This window comes from Atta colombica, unplaced genomic scaffold (assembly GCF_001594045.1).
Source record: "Atta colombica isolate Treedump-2 unplaced genomic scaffold, Acol1.0 scaffold150, whole genome shotgun sequence".
NCBI lineage: Eukaryota > Metazoa > Arthropoda > Insecta > Hymenoptera > Formicidae > Atta > Atta colombica.
The window spans coordinates 1,995,932-2,002,407 of record NW_017259240.1 but is presented as its reverse complement, the minus strand read 5'-3'; the positions used below and the strand labels follow the sequence as shown (position 1 = coordinate 2,002,407).

The 6,476-nt window shown below is 30.2% G+C and overlaps 1 pseudogene; it reads left to right on the top strand.

Moving 5' to 3' along the window:
* LOC108685286 overlaps positions 1–1,682 on the top strand; it is a 5,541-nt pseudogene extending 3,859 nt beyond the window's left edge.
* The last annotated feature ends 4,794 nt before the right edge of the window (positions 1,683–6,476 follow it).

The window sequence follows — 6,476 nt, the reverse complement described above, 5'->3', positions numbered from 1 at the left end:
TTTAGAGAGTATATATATATATATATATATATACTGTCTTTTGTCTAGATACAGATTTTTTCCGATGATGCATTGTTAAACGTAATCGCAGCGTGTATACGTAAGCATTCAAATTTAATTATACCTTTGCAGACAACGCCGTCATGGATGGAAAAGTGTAAAAAATGTTGAAAAAATGAAGAATCGGATGCTAACATCTTCAGCAGACGCTAACATCTGTCTTGAAATTCTCGTAAGTATGAACATTTTACATTTTTGTCGATCTATCAAATTTTATACTTTGAACAGTGTATTTTTTATTCGATAAATCTTTATATCATGAATGTATAAAATGTTTAATTAAAGTGTAAAGGGATCAGTTATTTTGCGCTTCGATTACAATACACTTTTATAGAGTAATTATTTTTTATAACAATCGTCATAATAAATAGACAAATAGCAGTTAAAAAATAAATAGATACATTTTGATACAATTGTATTATATATATTAATAGATCAAATCTCGGATGATAATAAGTGAGTTAGATGAGCCCGGATTATGAATTTGATCAGATATGAATCTATAAATAATATATAAATATTAATTGATAGTAGATTTTAATAAATAACATCTTGCAGCAAATAATTTATCTTAAAGCATAATACAGATTTTAATGAATACAATTTAGAAATAATTGATTTCAACTTAACTTTGATCATCTTGGATCGATTCAGATCGAGGAACATCAAATCATTTATGTGAGATACTATTTAAAGTATCTTGAAAAATTAATATCTCAATGAAACAAGCATAAATCAAGAATTGGATGAATTGTAAATGGTTCGTGCGAGTAAAATGTTTTGCTTTTCTTTTCCACAGTTGGATCTTACGTACTTTCTGAATGGGTTACCATCGAGATCTTGAAGTAATTGATTTGTACACACCTCTTAAGGAGCATACAAGTGACGTTTTTGGTGACAAATTGGCAAAGGCCTGGGAGAAGAAATGTGAGACATACTAGTGTCGACTGAAGAAGGTCGCGAAGAGCGGATCACAGAAGAAGATCAAGCAGCCCAATTTGATGAAAGTTCTTATGAAATGTTTTGGCCTCAAGATTATACTATATGGGATTTGTGCGATCTTTGCAGAGATCGCGATCAGGTAGCCCTTCATTTCTTATTTAAAAATTTCCAGGGGCAGTAACGCGTTACTTGTAACGCCGTTACTTTGTTAATCGTTATCTTGTTATAATAACGATTTGATAACGATTTGTAAATTTTTTATGACAATAATGGTAACATCAGAGTTAGAAAAATTAATCGTTACTTGTAACAGATTGAAAAAGTCGTTATTGAAAAAATAACTTCTTTTTCCATTAATTTGTAACGTTATTTTTTTACTCGTGTTACTTGTAACAAGTAACGCGTAATGTTTTTTTTTCAATCGCAAAATATTGAAGATGACCAAAACCGCGCTGAGCGAGACAATCAGCCAGATAATCAATTTGTTATCTAACGATATCAACAGATTCGAGGTCTACCTCGTATTTCTCCATTCTCTGTGGCTCGGATCTTTGGAGACCATTATTCTCACGTACGTAATGTACTACGTAATCGACATTGAAGTATCGTCTATCATCGGTATCGCTGCTCTGCTAATGTTCATCCCTTTACAAGGTAAAGAAAGCTATGATCGTTTGTAGTAATGAAAGTAATCGGGGAATCAAGTTAAAAATAACTTGTTATATATATACATATGTGTGTCTTCTGTAAAGGTAAAAACATTTAAATAAGAAGTAATTCTACTGACAATTATCATTTTGCTTTATTTCAGTTGTCAATTTTGAAATTTTGATTTTCAATTAATTTTGATAAATATAAATTAATTGATAATAGATTTTAATAAATAACATCTTGCAGCAAATAATTTATTTTAATGCATAACAACAGATTAATGAATAATAATTTATAAATAATTAATTTCAAGTTAACTTTGATCTGAAATATTAAGATTTTATTATTTCTAAATTTTTTTTTGTAAATTAAGTTTCTAAATTTAAACTCTCTTAATTATCAAAAATTTTTAAATTTCGTTTTCAATTTTCTAAATTTTCATTACATATCCAAATTGCTAAATTTATTGTTAAATTTATAATTAATAAATCTTTTTCCTCTAATCAACACATGTACACTGTTTAATTAATATCCTATTTGGAGAATCCTAGTTGAAAATTTCTTCTAATCCTATTTCATGTTTCGGAATTTATTTTGTTTTCGGAATTCCTCAGTATGGTTGGGCAAAAAATCATCGGAGTTGAGATCAAGGATTGCTATCAAAACTGATGAAAGAGTGCGATTTACAAACGAGATCATCAGTGGAATTCAAGCTATCAAGATGTATACCTGGGAAAATCCATTCAACGCTCTTATAAAAAAAGCAAGGAAGTTAGTATCGTTGCATACATTAATTCCGCATGTAATTCTCATATTGTTGATTGTACATTGATCATTAAGAAAAATTTATCAGATCGGGACAAAAGTAATATTTTGCATTTAAAGTTTCATAACAATATTTACCTTAATAGAGTTTACCTTTAATTATAAAATATTTTTAATTACAAAATTTCTTTGGTTCAATTTTGTAATATATAATAATTAGAAAAAAAATTATGTTTATTTAAAAACTATGAATAAGAATTCTGCCGTGTCCCAAACGCTGAGATAATAATAACAGTAAAAGGGGATATTATTTATGAATAAAATAATAGTTTTTATTAGATTTTATCAATAAAAATTTATAATCATATATATTTATCATATATACTATAAATATTTAAAATAATGATAATAAAGTTTACAAATACAAATAAGAAAAGAATGTATTTTCCATTAAAATGCGTCTTAATGTTTAGTAATATTGATATTTGAGTTTATAACTACTTGGTAGTTAAATCTAATTTGTCTATAAAACATTTATAATTTATTTCTTAATTTTAAAATTTAAATGGCCAGAACTTATTAATTCTCAATGTAGAAATACGAATCCAAATAAACTCTGTTTATACGTTTCAGATCAGATAAATACAATTTTACAGAAAAAAAATTAATACTACAGAATTCATTTGCAGAATGGAAATTAATATCATCCGTAGGCATCGTATATCAAGGGTGTCAGCACATCTTTATTTTCACCACGAGAATATCATTGTTCATCACAGTATTGGCTTACATTTTCATATGTTGAAATAGCAAAAGGAAATCAATGAAGGTTTCTAAGAAGTTAAAACTCTTTGCTTACATTTTTTTTATGCTTTGAGACGCTTTTAATTTCCACTAAAGTACGTGTGTATTGAAGGTCCATTATACTTTTACAGAAAAAATTCCTATGAGACAAAGCTGTCATCATGGACGAAAAAGTATATACCAAGAAAGTAAAGAATCCGAGAGCGAACGCCAATATTTTCAGCATATTGACATTCTTGTAAGTATGAAAAGTAAACGGAGGATATAGATCCTGTTAAAAGAGATAAAACTGAAGAAGAAGATGACCTGGTCCAGGAAAGAAATCTAGGAAATGCAATGACTTGATACAATATCCTCCATAAATTTGGAAACACCCTCGGGTGTTTTTACAGGTATGTAAATAATTATTTAATTAAAAAAAGACAAAATAAAACTACATACATACATATGTTATTTATAACGTATGTATCATATAAGACTCTTCTATCTGGCCCTATCTACCCAATGGTATTAAGCGTCTCGAAGATATCAGTAAGTATTTTCAACTTACTTTTCTGGAATATACACGCAGTTTCCTCGATACAATATGATAAAGCCAATTGCAGATTGAATTTAATAAAGCTCATTAAATTAAACGATGGATTTTAATTCAATTAGCTGGCATTTCTCTAACTTTCCTCAGCCCATTGGCTGGGATTCGTTCATCTGAATGCGATTCTTCAAAGACTACCGACGATTTGCGCGGAGTGGAAGCGATCTTCACAAATTTAATAAGCATCAAGATGATGATCTCATCGTCATAGATAGTGATCGTATTCTAGTAATGGACGCAGTGTAAGTCAATTCAGTGGTGAGTCAATTTTTTATGATTTTATCGATGTCTATTTTTTCTTGGATAAAGTAGACCATTGGAATTTAAGTAAATCACAAAACTTTTTCTTTTTTTCTGTAATTTTGGAAAATCAATCCAACTACGAATCATTCTTGTGGCACATTTTTTAAATTTCCATTCTAAATTATGAAATTAATTTATGGTTCAAAGCAAAATAATTATAATTGAGAAATGGGCGGAATAAGGCCTAATTACAAAATCTTGATATTAATAAAAATTAAAATAACTACTTTTTATTATACATAAATGGATGCAATATCAAATGAATTTATGTAATGTCTTTAAGAAGTTACATGTTATAATACTTCTCTCTGTTACAATCAATATTATTAATATGAAAAAGCTAATTGCCGGAAAAAGGGCCTAAGTAGAATATTGAGCAGTACAATAACTTGTGTGTAGTAATATTTATAAATGTATGCGTGTAAAGTTGTTAAGAATTCATAAATTAATTGTAATGATTAAATGAATGAATCGATTTAGGGTAAAGACTGTTCATTGTTGATTACAGTAAAAAGCTTGTTGTAAAAATTGATTTAATCCAAAGATTGTTCATTATTAATTATAATAAAGTTGTTTGAATATAGAAATTGTTCTTGAATTAATTGTAATAAGTCGAAAATTGAAAAGTTATCGTAATTTCACAGCGTGATCGCCTCTCAGTTCGCGAAGTACGTAAGTATAACTTTCCCCATATAATGTCTCGCACTTATTGTTAGGCGTTTCACACCTCTTTTTTTCTCCAGATTCAGTGCGCTCTAATCAAGGGGCTGTTCTGAGTCCGCCTTCCTTAGAATCTCACAGGGAGAGAGTGGCAAATTGCATCACGTGAATGCTCACGTCCAATCAGGACGAGGGTCACGTGACCAGTTTTCTCCAATCTCTTCCATGCCTATGGAATTTTGATGCCCGTGCCCAATCAGAGGAGACAGGTCACGTGATATGATTTGCCACACTCTCCCTGTGAGACTCTAAGGAAGGCGGACTTAAAAGGCCCTCTAGCCTTCCTTACTCGGCTTTACATATCGTGCTCAATGAAATTGTGCGTTTTGTATTCCCCTCCTCGATTGCGCGCTTCTGGAGGGCGTTCTGTATCACTTTTCTCGCAGCGAATAACGACGCGCTTCGTAACCGTGCGCTTCCTATTCATTTCTTCTTAACTTGGGATCCCACCCCAGTAGAGCGGCAAGTAGAGCGGACTAAATAAAAAAGACCGGATCGAAAAGTCCTCTACCGCGCACATATTCGGCTATCTTTAAGGATTAATATCTCGTTAACTATTGGGGAAACTTACAAAATGGTAGAGGACTTTTCGACTCAGTTTAATCCGCTCTACTTGCCCATGAAATATTTGGCGATTATTTCCAGACACTCTGTACATAATATATATATATATATACATTAATATATACATTAATATATATATATATACATGAAATAAATAAACTCAACCATAATTCCAATAAAAATATTTATTTTTACTGGAATTTTCTTACTATTAACAGTACACGTTTTATCAATAATTATTATAAATTATTATAAATATTATGTTCTTTATAAGACAAATTTTTATATTTCGGATAGGTTTGTAAGAGTTCAATAACAATAGATAGACTGTTTTATTAGCTGATTTTTTAAACATTTTTATTGTTAAATGTTATAAACTTTACCAAGTTTGTTTTGCAAATGTGATGAATCTGTAAAATTAGAAAGAAAAAATTAGAAGATTATTTCCAATCAATTGAAAATACTGAGTATAATTTCTTCTTCTTTTTTTTCGCGATATAAACCGTCAGTAGAGGTGTATATTTTTATTATCACATTGTGTAAGTGTTTTATACGCGACATGTATTAAGTTGTGAAGGATATAGTTCTCGTAAAAAGAGTGGATCGTAAATCGCGAGTTCTCTCTTCACAGGTGACCTTTATCATTCACAGGAATTCGAACATCCTCACATTTTGCTGCAGAAGATGGCTTATCTGAAAAGCAAGTTACCGATACCTATCGGTGCAAGACACTGATAAAGCCATGAGGGAAGTCTTAGCCGGCATCGCCCGCGATTGCTATCAAAATCGCGTATTCACGATGCTTCATCCGCAACCCTTTTTCGCAATTGCAACAGACAGACGTAATAGATTATTAACAGCAGAAAAAGAATTAACAAGGCGCGTGGACTATTCATAATGGATTTCAGGATAGATATATTTACATTACACAAAATCATATTGTAATCGTCATTATCAATGTTTATTATGTATGTAGACAAGTGTATTGTACTTTTAGGTGAAAACAAATTACAATACCTTACATACAAGTGCCTACATTATGCAACGTAATCATTGTAAACGAAATATAGATACA